Below are 20,191 nucleotides of genomic sequence, written 5' to 3'. Positions count from 1 at the left end.
GGGGTGGCCTCCTGGGAGGGGACGAAAGGACAGCAGGCAACAAGGACACTGCAAGCCTTGCTCGGTGACTGGTGGCACTGCAGGATGCCAGCAGCCTCCACCAGCCCTGTGGCCAGCTGAAAGAGGGATTGTTAGTAGTGCTCTGAGGTGATGCCCCATGCCATCCCCACCTACACTTGCAATGGATATGGAGGCACACATGGGAGATCCTCCTCATAATCTGGGGGGCTGTTCAGCACCTCCTCCTCAGTGCAGCTGGGGAGGTCCCAAAAACCCAGGGCAAGATCTCTGCTCATAGGATGGTGTGGGAGCAGACCCTGCTGTCAGTGCAGGCCTACCCACACACAGCACAGTCCTTCAGCAGATCCCCACCTTGGTTTAAACTTTTGCTCCATTTCAGTTCTCCCACATGGAAGAAAACCTGGAGCTGAGGTTTCCACAGCCACCTCCTGCAGGACGAAACCAGAGCTCGGGCCCTACTCCCCACCATACAGCACCGGGTAGCCCTTTGCTGATAAATATGAGGGATATATTGCTGATAAATATGAGGCCTGCACTCTGATAGTAAACCCACGAGAAGGAAAAATAAGGCAAATTGGGAATGGAAAAGCACTGTACTCCTTTCTGTGGCAGAGCAGGAGCAAGAGGGTCTGGGTTGCCAGCCCAGAGAGAGCAGCCAGACACCCAGCCCTGTGGCCAGCTCAGGAAATGGTCTTTTCGTTAAGCAGCTCTACACAGCTCTAATTAAATTACCGGATTAGAGCCATCTCATTCCTCACTCATCTGGTGCCAGGCGCTTGTTCCAAGAGAGTGCTCTCCATTAAAGGGAAAACTGCCCGTGTAGCACTCTGCGAGGTCTCATCAAGGGTCTGGGCTGCCACAGAGTCATTCCTTTGTCACACTGCATTGCAGCTCAGCTGTTTGGGGCTGTGTGACCGTGTCTCGCTGCCTGGCAGTCACAGGCCCTGAAGCTCTTTGCTTCCTTGTTTCAGGACCTCCAAGTACTCCTTGCTGGGTTTTCTGAGCAGAACTCCCTTCGATACTTGCAGCAAGGTAGTGCCTAGAGAGAACAAGTCAGATCATTAGTTTCCAAAAGCAAATTTGTATGTGGTCTCCATCTTCCTCTCCACGCTCTGGTCCTTGTGTGTGGGTCTTTCAGGATGTTTATGGGATGGATAATCCTCTGCTTGTTGTGCAAGTCTGCTCAGGGTGCACAGGGTCAATCTGCGTAGCAGCAAAATTCATGCTTTATGGGATGGTCTCACCCAAGGGTCTGAAGAGGACGAAGGCTTTGATCTACAAGATCACAGAATCACAGGAAGGTTTGGGTTGGCAGGGGCCTTAAAACCCACCCAATGCCACTCCTGCCATGGGCAGGGACCCCTCAACCAGAGCAGGCCCCATCCAGCCTGGCCTTGGGCACTGTCAGGGATGGGGCACCCACAGCTCCTCGGGGCAGCCTGGGACAGGGCCTCACTGCCCTCAGAATGAGGAAATTCTTCCACAAACCTAATCTAAATCTAGTCTCTTTTAGTTTAAAGCCATTCCTTCTTGTCCTATCACTACACTTCCTGATAAAGAAGAAAATATATCTCAGAGCAGCCAGAAAAGAGGAAGCTCTAGGATGCAAAATGGAGTTCCCTTGTGTTTGCTTTTGTTGTGTGCACTTCTTGGTTATACAAATTTCCTGTCCAAGGGCAGACCTCTCGTTACACTGTGCTTGGTGATGAGAGATTTGGGCGCTTTTTCAGCTTACATTTTGGCACTGTTTTCCTTCTGTTGCTTCGCAAAGATGTTGCCAGGGAGCCTGGTGCTGAAGGAAAGGCTCGTCTCCTTTCACCACGCTTCTTATGACATGGCCCCAGCTCTCATGACTTATCACCATGCTTTGAGGAGCCAGGCAGACTGCAGCTTGGTGAAGAAAGATCCCTTGGCATGGCCCATGCACAGAAAAGCAAGGAGTGTCCTACACAGCGGTGCCTCTGTGCCCTCCAATTTATTAAGTATAAACACAGAAATAATTAAAATTTATTCCCTTCACCAGGGGGAGATGTGTAGGTGATTGGATAATGGAAACCTTTTGGGATAATTGGATGATAGACAGGGAACATTGCAGGGATAGGGAGGAAAGGATGCAAAGACAGATGGAGTTTACAGGGAATAAAAGACGGTAAATTTGCTCAGAGATTTTCTAGAGAACTTTTTTTTTTCAGTAATTTCCAAAGAAATTGCTGGAAAAAAATATGTGTTTTATACATCTATACAGAATATTTTGTTTCAAAGGTGGAGGGAATTCAACATCATTGGCTCTGTTTGTGGCCATGTTTATTCCAAATGAGCTCTTTTGTGGTTTTCTTTCTCAAGTTCTCCTGCATGTGCCAGGTTCACTACTAAGATACTGCCTCCTGTAAGGTCCTGCACTCTGTCCCCAAATCTGTCCTCCTGCACCCAAACCTGGTGCAGGAGCTGCATGCACAGCCAGCACCGGGAGAGCTGGAGCTTTGTCTGGGATGAGGAAGGGGCACAGGGCACCCCAACAACGAGTCCCAGAGGCAGCATGGAGGTGGACACTGGACATCCTCCAGAAGCCACAGAAATTGGCAATTTGACTAATTCCTCCTCTATTGTGATTTAGAGACAAGTAGAAACAGGACAGGGTGTATGACTGGTGTTCTGGACAAACTTGACAGTGCCCAAACAGCATGAGGACGGTACAGTTAAGCTTACCTAGCCACCGAGGGAAAGCAGGCTGCGTTTGGCATATCAGAACAGGCACCAGCATGGTCCTAGTGAGGACTAATAGGAGAAATACATCTCTCTGAAAGATTTCTGTTATATTATTTGTGAGTTCCTACTTCCCAGTGTTGCAGTCGGCAACGGCAAGGCCCATTGCTGCTGCAGAGAGCACACAAGCCAGCTGCAGGGAAGGACTGCAGGCTTCCTCCAGCTTTAGGAACTGACTGTTTGTTTGCAAGCCAGGCACTAAACTTCTCATGCCCTTTGCAATGTGGCATTTTCCCCTGCTGCTGACCGAACACGGCCATTTTGGGGGGGTTATTGGAGTAGATAAAACTCAAGTTTCTCTTGCTCATTGCCTAGCATAAAACCCCATACAAGGTCTTCTTGGCAGTGCTGTTGCCAGAGGGTCAATAGCATGAATTTTACCTCAGCTGTCTCCTTCATTCAATCACTAAGCTGCATAATTACTTTTGGAGAAGTCATTTTTCCCATCTTCTGCCCTTTCTTGGCTGGAAGCATAGCATGTCTTAGTTTTAATATACTGCCTTCTCTCCTGGACAAGCTCTCTATCTCTTCTGCTTTTGTAGAGTTAAGTAAAGCAGATAAAATCCTGCCTGAAGTGAAGCATCTTCCCACAAACTGAGTTCACCCTTCAAACTATTCAAACTTCAGGTAGATACACCCCTGAGCAACTGGATCTGGCCGGACCTGCTTCGAGGAGGGGTTTGGACGAGTGGCCTCCAGAAGTCCTTTTAAACTAAATTACTCGAGCTCTGTCATTCCTGCCTCCTGCAGAGCCCCTTTGCTCCCCTTTTCCCCATCTCCCCTGCTCTGTCAGTCCTCAGCAATGACCCAAATCAGGGGTGAAACCCTTTGCCCAGCTGGCCATTGGGGGTGAGGGCATCCCCCCAGTGGTGCTGAGCCTCCGATCGCGGCTGCCCTGCACACAGGGCACACGAGGGGAGACTTCAGGCTTCACAGCCTGGACCAAATATTTACCCTCTGCATGGTGTGTCACAGGCAATTAATGTAGCTGAGCCAAGAGCAGAGTGATGAGAGAAGCTGTTTGCTTTTCAAACCGGACCAGCAAGTGCCTATTAAATTATCTGAATTTCAGATAATATTTAGCCGTAAATCTTGTTAACAGTGTTCCACAGTATGGAGATGTGAAGGAAGGGAAATAAAGGGAAACAAAATGAGGAGGGGATATATTGGGAACTGTAAAGAAGGGAGGCGAATGCCTCCCTGATAGCTTAGGAAGCAGTTTGCAGCTGATGGTTTTATAGGAAAGGCTTCAGCTCCATGAGGAAATCAGCTGGAACAGGCCCGGCAGGATAGCTCTCCACGTGAGAGCTCCTCTTGCAGAATACCAATGAGCTGAATCCAAAACAAAGTGATTAGAAGAAGCTTTTTCAGGAAATTTCCCTGCACCAGGGCAGGAGTGGGGAGGTGGAGGGAGCACACTCTCCTCAGAGAAGAGGAGCAATCTGGAAAGTTTAAAGCCAGCTATTCATGCTAGTTTTCCTTTGTGTCAGAACAGTTTATTTTTAATTTGTTACTTTACTTGCTCTATTGCCCTACTTACAATATGAGGACTGACCACAGTGGGTATAAAATAATCTTAGGGTTTGGAAGGCATACATTTTATTAACTTTCAAATCTGTAAGAAAGAATCCTGATCAGCTACCTTATGCCCCACTTGGAAAGTGCACTGAGGAAGGCTTTGGGAAGGACTGGAAGCAATGAGAAAGAGAAAACCACTGTTTGCAGAGGGCTGCCTGATTTGCAAGCTGTCTGTGCCTGCGCTGGGGCTCTCCCAGGTATGGCCTTTTGCTGGCAGCCAGAAACAATTAACTAGCAAATGGAGTGAGGACAGAGGCTAGCATGAATTACTGCCTCACAGGTGGATGCCCCCAGCCCTTCTGTTTCCCAGCCTAAAGGATCTGGCTCTGGGTTTATCCGGCATGCACACCAGCCCCTGCTACACCCCTGCTATGTGGGGTGTGAAGCAAAAGCACTGCTCCTATGGGCAGGGGTGACTGCAAGGACATCACACCGGCCAGCTGGCAGGTAGCAGCCTTACAGACATACCCTGCTTTGCCGTCGCTTTTGTTGCTAAATTTTGCCACGAGTTCAGCTGGCTCTTTCGGGAGGAGCCCGGCCGGGTGGTTTCTGTGCACAGCGATGGGCAGCACGCCACGCGCCAAGCTGTCTCGCTGCCAGGAGCAGCAGGTCCTGGCAAGGGGCTGGGGCACGGCCGCGCTTCCCGGCAGCCAGGCGCTGCGGCAGCCTCCAGCCTGCCCTCCTCACAGCATCACCTTCTGCGTGTGCCTTCTCCCTCCCCAGGCGCCGGCTGATGATGAGAGAAATCGCACCTCAGGCATGCTGTTTCCCAAGAAGCGTGGGAAGAAGGTTTTGCAGACAGCGAGGCAGTGCCCTGAGACATGTTTCCAGCTCCCCACAGTTGCTTGCCAGCGATGCGTATTCCCTGGGCTCCTTTGCTGCCATTGTCGCAGCAGCCTCAGAGCTGCCCTTCCCACACTTCTGCCACCTCCTAGCTGGGTCAGGGACTGTCTGTGTGCTTGTCCCAGGGGCAGCACATGCAAAGCACAGCTCCACCTCTCCTCTCCCCTCACCTGAATAGGAAAAGCACTGCCCCACAAAGCTGCCGCCTCAGGTGGCGTTTTGCCCAGGTTGCAGAGGTCCCACATCATCACCCCCTTTCTCTCCAGCACACCTTCGAACAGGCAGGTTTTGAAGCCTGCAACTAAAGTGTGGGCCCCATGTTGCCAGCACTCAGCTGGTGTTTCCCTCTCCAATGGCCCCAGGCTGAGAGATTGGGTCCTCCCCATCCATGCAATGCAAAGAGGATTTCAAAAGCCTGCTTACAGCTCCAGCCCAGGCTTTGCAAGAGAACTGCCAGGGTACATCCAGCCAGGCAAGGAAAGTACCTGGCCATGGCAACCAGGAGTCTTTTAAACAAACTAAGATGATGCCCGCATCCATCCTGGCCATCTGTGTCATGCAGGACACGAGTATTAGTCCAGGGCACTGTTCAACAGTGCCATGGCAGCCCTTTGGTTCTGGTTATCAGCTGGTGACAAGGGCTGATGTCAGGAGGAAAGCCGGGATTTAAAAGCTGTGATCTGAACCCTGCACTGCTGTTTGTTTCTGAGTCATGCATGAGGCCATGCAGAGCTTATTTTCAGATTCTGGCTTAAAGATGCCTGAAATCTGATTCAGTTTATACTTGGGGAAGCCACAGATCATGGCAGTCACAGCTCCTACTCTGGAAGAATTTGGGGGAGGTAGCAAAGGAGAGAGGATGATCTTTAAGGTCCTTTCCAACCCAAGCCATTCTGTGATTCTAGCTTGCATTTGATTTTTCTTTCCAGGTGTAGTGAAATTTCACAGAGACATTAGCCTTGCTTCATTAGTGAGTGCTAGGAAATATTTCCGAAAGCCTTCCTTATCATCATGCTGTTCCTTTCCAAACGTTGCCCCTGCATCAGCCAGGTGTGCTACCGCCTGCAGTGAAGCAAATCGAAACTAAAGCCTCCAAGACATCCCAAAATAAACTGGCATGGCCCCAGTTGGCTCTTTGTCTGGGAACACAAGTGGCTTCATGGCTGCGGTGGATGACAGCTTGCTGGATGCGAGAAGCCGGCCATCAGCTGGGCTGCATGACGGCGTGCCAGTCACAGCACATTAAATAGCATGGTCCCATGGGCATCCCTTGCTGGGGACCTTGCTGGAGCACAACCATCATGGTGCTGTGCACCTCGATGCTCTTCAGTAGCTCAGCTTCGGAGCACAGGTAAATCTCGGTAACATCTCTCCTCCTCGGGGGTGGCAGTGGCTCTGGGCAGCATGACCTGGACCTCTCCCCACCCTGCTTGCTTGCTGAGAACCAGCTGCCTGGCTCCTCCATGAGGGGCTGCAGAGAGCCACTGGCTGAGGATGTGGGCATGCAGGGACCTTCTCCTTCCCCATCACACTCCCTGGGCTCCTCAGGTACCAGGTATTTCTGCCCTGGGTGGGATTTTCCAACCTTGAGGGCTTGGAAATTAGTAGGCTGCACTGAAAGCTGCTGGGTCTGGGTAGAGAGCAAGCTAGGAAAACATCTTTTAAAGTGTTTTGTTGACATGTTTATCCTAATTTTGTCAAGCCCCAGGGAGCTGGTACACAACTTAAAACAGCTTCAGTTGTTTTTAAGTTCCTCAAGGGCTGCTCTAGGCAGGCACCATCAGGAAAGCTGGTCTGAATTGACTTCTCACTTAGAGTAATTAAACCCACTTTAATTTTATCTCTGGGGGAAGAGTCCCTGGATGGACAATTCACTCAGCTCAGGCTCATTGTACCAGGGCAGTCCTCACACTGTGGTCAGGACGAGACTGAAATTTCTCCCTGCTATCTGTTTTCTGTGAGTGGCAGTGTGTGCCTGGGAAGCTCCCTCTCATCGTGACATGCTTTCAGTTCGTGCTGTAGTTTGTGACTTCTACCCATGCCTGCTTGGTCTCACCCAGAGGTACCGGTGCCTGTTTGATCTAGCTTACCTCACTTTGAATCACGGCTGCATTAATCCTTCTTAAGCCTATCCACAAAGGGACTTAAAGCACTTTAACTGGGAAGCTTCACATTTAATTTAGGCGAACATTTCTGGGGCTCCCTGTGCAGGACACCCCACTGTCCTGTGGCCACAGCCAGCAGCCACATGTACAGCACTTGTCTGCATGGGTTGCAGTCTTGGTCTGGAGCCAAAGCATGAATAATTCCTGCTGCTGCATTCCCCATGGACCTGATGAAGACCTGCCCCATGGTGGGACGTGGATCTGAGCCACGCTGGGTGCCAGGGCAATCCTCTGTGTGCAAGCTTGCTATTGCACGTCTCTGGACTCAGGGAGTTTGTGGGATCGTGTTCCTAGGGTCTGGGAAAGACAACAAAGAAATACCGATCCATGCAGGTCATGCTGCAGTTGTATAACCACATCCCTTCAGAAAGAGGCCTGTGTCTCCTGTGCAGAGCTTCTCAGTGGTCTGTGGACAGGTAAAAAAAAAAGCAGGCTTGCAGAGAGGGTATGTTTAACGAGGCATTTTGAGGCAGCATTGGCTTTCTTCCAGCTCCAACCATCCCAGTGTTCATCCCATCCCACTGTCTGTATCAGCAAGCTCCTGTGCCCTCAAGATCAGAGCTTGCAGGGTGTTCAGAAGATCTCTTTGCTGTCAAAAATCATGTGGATTTGCTGACTTGGAGTGGATTTAAGTGGGAAGTGGCTGAAACAGAAGCAGGTTGGTATTGGTGTCAGTCTCTTCTGGCCCGAGTTCTAGATCTGCATGTTGAATGCGTGAAGATGAGTGCATTGCATTTGGCTTGCAAGGTGTTAGGAGGATTCAGCATTCCCCTGCACCCCTGAGGCAAGGAGTACATCACTGGGAGCAAGGTGGAATTTCAAGTCATTCTGACACTGAACATTTTTAAGTGTCTGTCCTTGGGGATGTTTCTGTTCCTCTCACTGGTTCCTGATCCTTCTCAAAGAGGTCTTCAACCCCAGACAAGAGAGAAAGAGACCTTCCCGTGTCTCACTGCTTCCTCTTGCCTTTGCCACTGTTGCTTTCAACATGCTCAGCTTGCAGGGACGTTCAAGTAGGGACAGGAGAAATACCCTGGCACGTGGTTGTATTGGTTTTGAAGCCTCTCTGGCTTTGCTGTAGGACTCCCAGTAGACCTTGTGGAGTGGTTTTGCAGAATGGACACAGGCTAGAGGCAAAGCATTTTTCTTTCTTCTCCAGCTCTCTATTTTTAAGCAGGCTCTGAAGACCTCTCCTGAGTACTCAGATTCCTGTTTTGTTGGGTTTGTTTTGTGATACTTTCACTGCAGCTATTTTGGGGTAGAAATGTGATAAAAGGGAAGAGGAAGAAAAGATTTATTTTCCAATTCTTTTTTTTCTTAAAGCCAGAAGTGAGAAAATGGAAAATATAAAAGAATATGAAAATGCCCCAATTCTTTCAAAATATTCCTTGCTGATTTCCACTCTCAATTACAGATTTTGTGCATCAGAAAAAAAAAAAGAAAAAAAAAAAAAAAAAAAAAAAAAAAAAAATAAACTGTAGCTCCTGTAGAAAAATTATTTTGGTTTGTCCGCTCTGGCTAGGGTGCTGACCTGGAGACAGACACATTTGGGATTTTTCTTTGACTTCAGCTGCTTTGAAAGAAACGTTGTTCCTTAACAGTGGTCGTTTATGCTGACGTACGCATTTTGTGTGCATCTGTCAACAGGGGAGGGGGAAATTATTGAAATGGGTAATAAAGGAGATGAAAACAATCCATGCTGGTCTCCGGATAATAACCAGCTGACATTAAGGCTAAGCCCAGCCGATTACGGTTAATAATAAATATCATTAATTAAAGCTAAATTACAGGGGAAGGTGCAGGCTTGGCTCTCAATCCAATTAGAGGCCTGTAATTCGTAACGGAGAGAATCTGTCCAGCCGGTGAATAAATGATCAAAGGCTAGCAAAGTCAACAGCAGGACGGTGTAATGGGTTAGATGACGTGTCGATAGGGAAGAGGCCAGGGAAGGATTAGCAGGACTGAGGCCAGGCGTCTTGTTTGGTTTGCCATGCGGCGTGCCAGCGGGGTACGTGGCAGTGCATGCGCGTGTACCCATGTGTGAGGGCTGAAAGACAGGCCACAGCCTGGCTCCAGAACCCCTTGCAGCAGGCCCAGAGGAAGGTATGGACCTGGTGGAAGGAGGATCTTCGTTGTGAGCCCCCAGCAGGGACAGCTAGACGGAAAAGGCCCTTGGGCAGCTGGTTGGGTCTCTGGAAGGAGGGCCAGAAGGGTATTTAGACAACCACCAGGGACATGCCATTAAACAACAACAAACACCAAGCAAGGTGTTTTTGGTGGTTTTATGTTCAAAAGCTTCCACTGCATCTCAGCCTCATGGCCACATATGCCTGAGCCTGACTGACTTTTACCTTGGCATTTAGACAATGGCGTAAGACAGGGCTGCCCTGGAGGGGGGGCAGCTTGCCAGTCAGCTCCCAGACTTGCCATTCAGCTCCCAGTGTCAAGCAGCTCCAGTCCACATAAAAGGGAACCCGGCACAAAGCCATGAGGATTACCCAAGCCAAACCAATTTTGAGGGCCCAGGAATCATAACTTTAAAAATGTGGATTTATCAAGGCCAAAGGGAAGTGCTTATGCTTGTCCCCTCTCCCCAGTCATGCCTGGGGCCCAGCTGGCTTTTTGCCCCTCTTGCAGCACCGGAGGCTTTGTGCCACAGTGTGTGAAGTCCCCACATCGTGTAAGAAGCAGATGAAGATGATGACAGCCACTTGCTTCACTTTCAGAAGCAAAACTGAAGCCTGTACAAGTTCAGACCTGACTCTGATGTGTCATGTGTGTGAGGATGGAGAGTCAGAGGAGACATTCATACCCTCAAAGTTGATGCTATCATTGGCAAGGGAGCAGTTGTTCACTGGGAGATGAGAAGATGAGTCAAGAAGAGGCTGCCAGTGGAGCAGAACATGCAACCATCCCTGGCAGCATCAGTGATGCTGACAAACCAGGGAAAACAGGTTGCGTTCACTGGGGAAGCATTAGGGATAAGCAGGTAATGTGTGGAGGCACCCAGCCAGCAGTAGAGTATGTGAAGCCAAATAATTCCCATTATATTTCCCTCTTCTGCCAGTAGTCTGGGAACCAAACCCATTGCTCAGACTGTTTTGAGTAGGTGGAAGCCCTCTCTGCTTCCATGAATGGCGATCAGGGAACCTTGCTTACCCACAGTTTACTCTCTGTGCTTCAAGTGCTACCACCTCGCATAACTGTAATGGAGTCAGAGAGCAGTAAGAGCACCATCCAAACCACAAGCCCCACAGGGGGAGTCTTCACACATTTCAGGGCTTGGATTCTGGGGACAGAAGATTCCTTGTTAAACCTTGTGGTGGTATAGAGAAGCTTTAGATCATGACATCTTCCAAAGGCCTCAGAACTACCAGCTATGGGGAAATGCAACATTTTGAAAGACTGGTGTGTTTAAAGCACACTCAGACCTTCAGATATGTCCCTCAAATGATCCTTAAATAATTTGTAATCATGCTCTGAAAACACCGTTCTGGTCCAAAGAAACTCTACGTATGTTTTCTGCCTTTTACTTCTGTGTCTTAGCTTCACAGCAACTGATCCCCAGATGTTCTAGACTAGATTAAAGGGAATGCTCTTATTCAGGAATAAAAGTGTGGGTTTGATTTTTTTTGTTTTGTTTTATTTAATGTAGTGAAGATAAAACCTTTTTGCATTTTGGCTCAACACAGTTTCACACTGCCAGTATCCATGTAGGTAATTCAGAAAGATGCTCTAGTTTAGACTTGTATACTGTATAATTAACTACCAGGTGTAGACCCATCCTTGTGGCACCCCTGTGAAGTGTGAGCTGGAGGATGGCTGACACAGCTGAGGCACCGGGGCTTGCTGGGACCAGATGAGTATCAGCTTGTGCCAGCACTGGGTACAAGGTCGGAGCCAGGGAAGAGAAGCTGTCAAAGTTTAGTCTCTTTGCACAGCTTTGTGAGAGGAGGCAGTTACTGACTGGAGGCAGCATTTCCTAAACTGCACTGCCCATGCTTTCCAGGCCAGCATGTGCATGTACCTGCATGCAGAGCAGCTGTGGACAAAAGAAGCTCCAGGTCTACAACATGCCAGTGGGCAAGGCTGCAGTGGCTACATCATGGCCTTGTATCTTCAAGAAGAAGCAAGAGGGAACCTGATCCTGCAGCCAGCCAAATAAAAATACAATTAAGAAGAATGAGATGAGCCTGGAAATATTTTGATTACCTTTCTCCAAACAAATTCTTCCTTTTTTTTTTTTTCAGAGACTTGATCTTTCCGTGTTTCTAGGTTCCAGACCTGGGTGCACAGACAGCAAGAGCAATTTTGGGGTGTGTTCACAATGGACTGCCCTACCTCACAGTTCCCACAATGGATTGGCACCCACACCTGGTGTGAACATCTGGTTTGATGCCTAAGGCACTGTTTAAAGAGCAAGCTTCGAATCTGAATTTCTTTCTAACTGAAGCTTCTAAAGTCTCCAGCACAATATAGCAGGTTACAGTTATGTAGGAAATTGCCTTCAATCCATTTGACTGTATCAGAGATGATTTTTTCCCTTCCTGACCTCCAGAGGTTACTCTGGAAAATCGATTTTCAAGGTGCTATGGCAGGAAGAATAAAAATAGCCAAACAGATGAACTGATCTCTCTGAGAGTGCAAATACTTCCAAGTGCTTATAGTTCAGAGACCATGAGGCCTGTAGCAGGAAGCAGAGGGAATCCCTATACAAAAGAAGGAAATTTGGGAAGAATGACTTAATCTAAGAGAAAATTAGGTGCTGTGGCCTGTTGCTAGCAAGGCAAGAGTGCCTCAAAGCACCAAGCCCATGCGCGTGTCATGCAGGGTGCCAGAGCACAACACCCCTGTACAACTGAACCTTCTTGGTGGAGCAGGGCTGCTGGCATCTCACAGGGGTTTCAGAGACAGGTTCTGGGGACTCCACCATCTGAGTACTCCATCTGAAGAACGGTGTGGGATGAAATTGGAAAATATCTCTAAAATTGCCTCTCAAATGCCAGCCTGGGAACTGCTTAAAACCAAATGTCATCAAGCTGATTTAGGAGGGAAGCCTGATTTAATCTTCCAGCACTAGAAGCTATTGCTTATGGGAAATGTGATCATGGAGACAGAGCTAGCTTAGGCTCCCAAGCACTGCTGTGGGTGTCTGCTGGGCGATGTGATCCCTTTGTTGTGAGAAATGCCTCTCAGAGACAGCAAAGAGCACACTAAGCAAATACTCTTCTGATCCTTTTCCCCCTCCCCATCCACTTCCCCTTTTCTCTGGTGTGTTAGCAGCACTGCCCTCCTTTCCCAGGGCTCCCCACCCTCAGGAATTTCTGGGGAGGGGAGATGTGTGGCTTCTGCTATGGCCTTAGCCATTAGCTACCAAGATTATGCTGGGGTACAGTTTGACCTTTTGGTGGATGAGGGCTCATACTTTAAAGATGACTTGACTACAACACTCACAGGGGCTTGGAGAAATGAGAGAACAGATAACAGAATAAGGAGGAGTCAAAAAACAGATAAAACTCAGAAAAGCCCTCAATATCACTTCTACCTAGAGTAAAAGACCTGGCATCATTGCTTGAGGCACGGTGGGGAGAGACTGAAAAATAAGCCGAGATTTTTCTTGCAAAGAAGTGAACTCAGCAGGTGGAACAAATTCATAAGGATCCACCCCCTTCCACACCTCACAGCTTTTAAAAAGCAGGGCCCCACAGATTTACTGTGTGTCACACTCCTGAACGTAGAACATGGTGGATTTGTAAAGCTATGGACGCTTCCCCTCAGCCTTACACAGCACTGGTGGCCCACTACGCTCCTGTCAATGTTATCACTGTCCATGCTTCCTCTTGGCACCCTTGCCCACATGCCATGCTTCTCTGAGTCCGTTTCACTTCTGCACACTTTGCTGTGACTGCCTTCAGGTGGGACCTGGCTGCTTCAGCAGAGCCCTCCAGCACAATTCAGAGCCACAGCTTCAGACCTGGTCACCTTGCCATATGCTGGCTCCAATTCAGTGAGGGATGGATGTGTGCCGTACCCCACACTGGGGGTTATCTCAGGTATTTAGGTTATGCTAGGCATCTGCTTTATCTCAGTATTCAGTATCCAGCCCCTCCGTATCCTGGACAGTGAGAAACTGGCAGATAGTTTCACCCCCACAGCTTTGAATTTTTAACTTTAACTGTCCCTTGTCTCCTGGCCATCACATGCCAATTCCCCCCAGCACACCTCACTTAATTTCACTGTATTCACTGAAAAGTGGCGTGAGATGTTCATTTGGGCTGCTGAGTTATCATGCACTCAAAGCGCAATGCTCAGGGTGTTTTGTTTTTGCTCAGAAAAGCTCAGAGTTGGGAATGGGCTTTGGGCAGGGTGCAGTGACAGCTGTCCTTGTAGCCACTGGCCCAGCTGGGACTTGAAGTTGTTATCCTTACCCATCTGGCCCCTGACTGCTTGAGTCCAGCCTAGGGGAAAAAAGAAAACAGGGCACAGTGGAGCCCATGGAGGGAGGGAGGAGACTGGAAAGTCCCTGCGGGCTTGTGATGCTGATTCCTCTCTTCCATTTTACACATCCTAAAGCCATTTCCCTTGAGGCTGAGGAAGGCAGATAGGCTTAAGTAGCTGCTACTCTTCAGTCTTTTAGAAGTAGAAGCCCTTGTGAGTATGGTCAGCATCTACAAAGGGAGATGTTATCACTTTCCAAACAGAAAGAGATTTTTCCCTCTGCCCCCAGGAGATGTTTCCAAAAGGGACAGGGTACCCCCTGCTCAGCCAAAGCAGGGGATACATGGTCCTGAGAGCTGAGGCACAAAGTTTGTCTGGGTCCTCATGGATTTCACTGCCGTGGTTAAAATTGTTGGTATCTCATAGGGAATGATTCATGCTTGGGCCTCTCTTTGTGGCAGGGGTTTTCATAACAGCTTTCTCTGATGCATATCAAGAGCTGAGTGAGCGATGAATTCTTCCCTCACTCGGGATATTTATAGCGTCTTTCTTTCTTCTCAGGCAAGTCACCTATTTTCGCAGAGCTTGTAGGCGCTTCATGTCAGTGAGACTTCAACTCCTCTGCCAAATCTAGGAGGGATTGGCCAAAGGGTTCAAAAGTTTCTCAGAACTGGGATGAGGGATTGGCTGGGGTTGCCCTCTCACACACTTTTACTTTAAACCCCACCACATGAGCCTTGCATCTTAAGAAACCAAGCTAAAAGCCACGAGACTACACATTTCAGCCTTTATTTTTGGAGGCACCTAGGGCTGCGTTTTCCATCTGTTTTTCCACAGTTGGCGAGCTAACATTTTGTTTTTCAGTTTGCACCGGAGCTGGGTTCTCAGTATTTTGCTGGGGAAATTGGAATCATGTCGGCAGCATCTCTTCCAGGGTGCATCGGCTCTGACCAGACCAGGAGGGATGAGACCCACAGCATCTGGTGTGGGTTTATTATAGCTCTCCCTGCTTACACAGAATGGATGAGGACCAACATGTATTTCTTTTCACTAAGGGCCTATTCTGCACTCTGGGTGGGCAAGCATAGCTGCCTGACTGCTTTTCTGTCCCAAAAAATGTGTCTGAACTCTCGTTTTCACCTGAAGGGCTCAAGAAGGCAGGAGAGCAAGTCAATCTGACCAGATGAGTTGCCAAGATGTCTATCCATCACCCCTAAGCCACTGTTTTGTAGTCTCAGATAGGGAACTGGGGCTGCAGGAATGAATGTTTGCACAATGGAGTTTCAAGCCTGGGGGAGGTTTCCTGTCTAAACAGAAAAAAATACATGCAGTTTTTAAAATAGTTTTTATATTTATGAGAGTTTTGTGTCTTTTCCTTCACCAATGAATACAACCAACCATCTCCTCCCATTGTTGGAATAAAAAATAAAGTAAAGTAAAGTAAGGTAAAATAAAATAAAATAAAATGAGAAAAAAAATTGAGGACTTCTGTAGGCACTTATTTTTTATTTTTCTATTCTATTCTATTCTTTTCTATTCTACTCTATACTATACTGTACTATACTATTCTCTCCCTCTCTCTGTAGATACTGCCCCTATGGTCCCTGTGCCATGTATCAGGCTGCTCTGTAGCCCAGGTTAGTGTTCACGTGCCACTTCTCTCTGCCTGGGGGGGCTGCATTGCACCATCCTCCAGCAGCTCTGTGCACTTGTGCCCTCCTCCTCTTCCCACAGCCTGATTTATTGGCTTTATCTTTCCCTTTTACAGCTGCCCTTTGCTGCACCTGATTGCAATGACCTCCGGTCCCCGCATAGCTCACATTCCTCTGGGAAGGGCATTCTCCTTCCTAGAGCCCCTCCAGAAGAGATCAGTGCGTCCCTCAGCCGTATTCATTGACACTGGAACCCGGCCCTACACTGTCTGTAACCTGCTGGTGGTGGCTGTGTTTGTGTCCATGGCCTGCCATAGAAACACGCTGCAAGTATCAGCAAAACTTGACGAGAGCCTGAGGGAGAAGAGGTGTGGGGCAGGCACAAAGTTATCCTGCAGCTGCGGTAGCTAGCAAGGGTCAAGCTGGCAGGAGCCTAGGGAAGATGGGATGTCTTTCTAAGGAACAGAGACAGGCTGAGAGGGAAAAAAAGCTCAGAGAAACTGCCTGGGAGGTTGGGCAGACCTGGATCGGGGTCAAGGCCACGCAGCGGGGAAGCTGTCCATCCAGCCATGTTCTCTCCTCCCATGGGGGTGCTGAGGTGCCACCAGCCACCACTGTACTGAGCCCCTAATTCATGCAACCATGGAATCATTTAGGTTGGAGAAAAGCACTAAGATCACCAGGCCCAACCCTCAGCCTGACACCAGGCCAGGAAGCCAGCGGGGGCCATGGCTCCCCTAAGCCTCACTGCCCAGTTGTGGGCTGAGACACATTCCCCACAGAAAAACAAGGGCTGGGCTGACACTGGGCCAGCGATGAATCAGCCCTTCTGTCCCTTCTTCCCCTTCCTTCCAGTGATCCCAGTCTGTGCTGGGAATGGGAGAAGTCGCATCAGAGGCCCAGCTGATGGGCTGACACAGGGAGGGAAGTTCGTCTCTGTATCGTCGCTGGGAGCTGTGCCTCGATGGGGTTAAGTCTCCTCCGGGAAAGAGGCAGATGAGACAGTAAAATGGTCGCTGAAGGTTTAATTAAGTTCTGCAAGTGGAGACCTAGCAGGGTGGAAGAGTGCCCGCTATTTCCCAACACCACACTGCAACTCTTGCAACAACTGAGATAAATTAAGCTGATGGGCACTTCTGTGCTGGAGGCACAAGGCTTTTAGTGTATCGTGTTTTGTCTTTGTCATTGCACAGTTCAGGGCAGAAGGAGCTGAAATAGCAGCTGATTAAAACATTTACAACCCTCCTGCATCGTCACAGCCTGCCACAGACAGCCACACTTTGCTGTGACGTAGGGAGACAGCATGGGCATTAAATGGTTGCTTGCTCTCCACTTGGTGTCCTCTGTGCCAAAAAACAAACAAAAATATTTTGTAGGTTGGCCGAGATAGGCTTTACCAGACTCTCTTCTAACAGGGGTTCCCAACCAGCCTCTTGCCCTCAGTTTTGTTTGAGGGCATCTGAGGTCTTGGACTCCTTTTTTCCTTCAGAAAGGAGAACTTTTGACCTGCCTCTGTGATGTTTGACTCTGCAGCAGTGACTTGGCTCTTCTGGAGTTGTGTGGCTCTACATCCCACCCTCAGGACATACATATACAAATAGTCACTTATTGCAGACAGCCTTGGGGTGTATTTATGCATTTGAAAGCAAGAATAGGGACCAGGAGAGCTAGGTTTTTGTTTCACTGTGTGTGGAAAACCCCAGCCCTCTGGGGTTTGGTCACTGCGGCCTTCCTCTATTTTCTCCCCGTGACTTCCCTAGCCTTTCTCATGTATTTGCATGAAACTTCTGCATAAACGACTGTTAAAGGGACTGCACCAGCTCCAGCAGGCAGGATTAACCTCCCAGCGAGGGTTACAATCTCCTGTGTTATCCAGCCAGACAGCCTGATCCACGGTGACTGCCCTCGAAGGCACTGTGTTGTACTGGTTCTGGAAAGTCTTTGCTCTGTGAATCCTTCACATCTTCAGGTCATTACTGGAGAGGACCTTGCTGGAGGTCTTTAAAACAGGAATTGGGCATGAGACACTTGAAACACTGGAAGTTAAATCTGAAGATTTAGGTTTTACCTTATGTTTAGATTTAGATTACCTTAAACATTAGGATTTGAAGTTTCTTGCAGGTTATGAGATAACCCAGTCTACATGACGGATACGCAGAGATAATTGATAGCAAACAGCATTGCCAGATCTTTTGCTGCATGTAATTGCATATCAGCACTTACCCCGACGTGATTAATTACTGCCTGATGTGCCGAGGGAGCCACTCCCTTCCCCAACTTCTTATTTTTTCCTTAGGAAGGAGTCTTGCTAGCTTATAACTGGGGACATTTGAGCCAATATTAGGAGAACAAACACCATCTATTGGGAGTTGTGCCCACAGTCCAGCTGCGCAAGGCATGTGTTACACACACACACATTCACACATGTGCACACCGATCTGCACATCCTTCCTGCCCCATGTGCGGAGCCAGAGCTGGTGATAAGAGAGAGGAGCTCGAGAGGAGGGCTGGTCAGAAACTGTCAGGTTTCCCAGACTGTCATCGTTTCTGCCTTTGTTTTCTTTTAATAGAGCATAATAATTTATTGGGTAGGAGAATCATTAGACTGATTCAAACACACCCCTGTTTTGGATGCTGATGCAACAACCCTTGAAAAATGAATGAAGCATCTCTGATACTGTCTATGAATCTTCCTCCTTTCTCATCTTGGGAATGGTTGTCATGTGGCTTTCATGTATTTTTGGCTGATGTGATGATCCTTGATGTCGCAACCTTAGGTTTTCTTGGTTTCATCCATATGAACTTGTTATTTTTTTTCAGCAGCTCGCACCCTGCACTAAGAACATGTCTCGCAGCCAGCATGGCATGGAAAATATGCATGTGATTGATTTTGTTGCCTGGAGCCAGTGTTGATTTGAGATTCTGTGAGTGTTATGTTTTGTGTATTGATATATTTTTAATTTGTCTGCAGTTAGAGCTCTCTACTTTCCCCCAGAGATGCTAAGCCTGGTACAAGGTTGGCTGAAAGGAGGCCTGGACAGGGCAGAGCTGAGCTGTGTCCTCCTCAACCCTTGTAGTAACAAGATCTTTTCACATGTACCCCTTTCCAAAAGGGAGTGATTTTCTTGCCTTCCAAGGATTAAAAGGAAGGTGCACTTCAAGGTTAGGACTGAGTTTTTCACCCCATCTGACTTCTTTTCTCTTGCAGAATTTGCTACAGTGAGCTGAGCTTTGGGACTTTGCTGCAGCCCAGCCAGGGCTCTGCAAGGACTCCAGTTTTATTCCCTGCTTTTGCTTGCCATTTCTCCTGATGGCTTTGAGAGCCATGTCTCAGCTGAGCTGGGAAGCACCAGCAGAGAGAAGGATACCTTAACGCAGCAGGAAAGGAAAAGAGCCCCTCGGGGTCATTGCCAGCCGAGAGCGGGGTTGTCTTTGTGCACAGGAGGGGATGAGGAGCTCTGCCCTGGCCTCCTCACTGCTGTTTGATGAGCACAGCTGGGAGAAAAAAAATAAGTAACATTTTCCCGTTCCCAGACACCAGCAAGCCTGCCTCTGTCTCCATCGCGAGACCCTCATATTTGACTTCAGGGGAAAATGAAGGACAAGAGAGGCTAGGTGAGGGGTGTGAGGCTGAAGCTAGCATGCATGAGGAGGGTTTTCAGCATGTCTTTAGCCCTGTGCACACTAGAGACTTGATACCTGGCTTGGGTGGTCCTCCAGACCTGGTCTCAAGGGGGCTGAGAGGAGGGACAGCACTGTGGGACTGCCCTATTCCACCCTGCAGCTGCTCTGAGTGATTTCCCATGCCTTGACAGGAGGTGGCAGAGCCCTCACCTTGCCATCCACACATAGTCAGCAGATGAACAAATAAATCCTCCTCTACCTGGGGAAGTGAAGCTTAATAAATAAATTAATAAATAATTAATAATTAATAAATTATTAATTAATAAATAAATAAGGTCACAGCACCCTAAAGCAAGACCTTGGGGTACCAGGTCAACCTGAAAATTGTCCGGAAAACCAACACAAAACCCCTGAAAAATTCACCAGAAGCTGCAGTGCTGACTGGTCAGGAGGTGGCCAGCAAGGGAGAGCCTTGAGGTCAAACCTGGGATTTAAACGATCTGCTGACTGTCACAGCTTGTAAGTGTCCAGAGCTTGTTTGTGAGCAATTAATGTGGTTGTCTTAAGCAGAGCCATGGAGAGCACAATTAAGTAATTAATAGTAATTAAAGGGACGTTATCCGTGGGCATGTTGTCCATGTTCATCCTTCACAGCCCTCTGTCAGTGACTGCCCTATGCCAGCTTCCCCAAGCAAGAGCAGAAGTCAAGGAGAAAGGGCCTGGGTGGGCACCAGCATGGGACCAGCTTGTCCACTGCACAGGACACCCAGGGTGCCACCAGAGCCCCCTCCCTGCCACCACCAGCCACCCAACAGGTGACAGTTCAAGCCAACCAGGCTCTTCAGCTGTGGTTGTTCAAGGCAGCTGGCTTAGTCTACACTCGTCTATTTAACTGCGGTTGTTCCTAAACTCTAACTTTTCAATCAGTAAAGACATAACTCTCGGGGACTTTGACATTTCCACCATTAATGTGGAACTGCCTTAAGGGGAAGTTTCAAGCAGGAACGGAAAAACAGCCCCCCTCCCACCCTACCCCCACCAGATCTGAGCAAACCTCTGCTAGTGACGGATGTTGAGGACTGGGAGGAGAAAATGTCTCCTTGTGGG

The 20,191-nt window shown here is 48.6% G+C and overlaps 1 long non-coding RNA gene across 2 annotated transcripts; it reads left to right on the top strand.

The window, feature by feature from the left end:
• The first annotated feature begins 1,618 nt into the window (after positions 1–1,618).
• LOC118169925 lies at positions 1,619–15,236 on the top strand. Of its 2 annotated transcripts, XR_004752361.1 has the most exons (5): positions 1,619–5,220; positions 5,390–6,760; positions 11,143–11,263; positions 11,380–13,377; positions 14,370–15,236. It is a non-coding gene; the product is annotated as an uncharacterized LOC118169925 (long non-coding RNA). The 2 variants fall into 2 exon arrangements; XR_004752360.1 differs by lacking the exon at positions 14,370–15,236 and having other exon boundaries at positions 11,380–13,531.
• The last annotated feature ends 4,955 nt before the right edge of the window (positions 15,237–20,191 follow it).

This window comes from Oxyura jamaicensis, chromosome 7 (genome assembly GCF_011077185.1).
Source record: "Oxyura jamaicensis isolate SHBP4307 breed ruddy duck chromosome 7, BPBGC_Ojam_1.0, whole genome shotgun sequence".
Classification (NCBI taxonomy): Eukaryota; Metazoa; Chordata; class Aves; order Anseriformes; family Anatidae; genus Oxyura; species Oxyura jamaicensis.
Note: the sequence above shows the minus strand (reverse complement) of the source record. Positions and strands in the feature narration are given on the sequence as shown.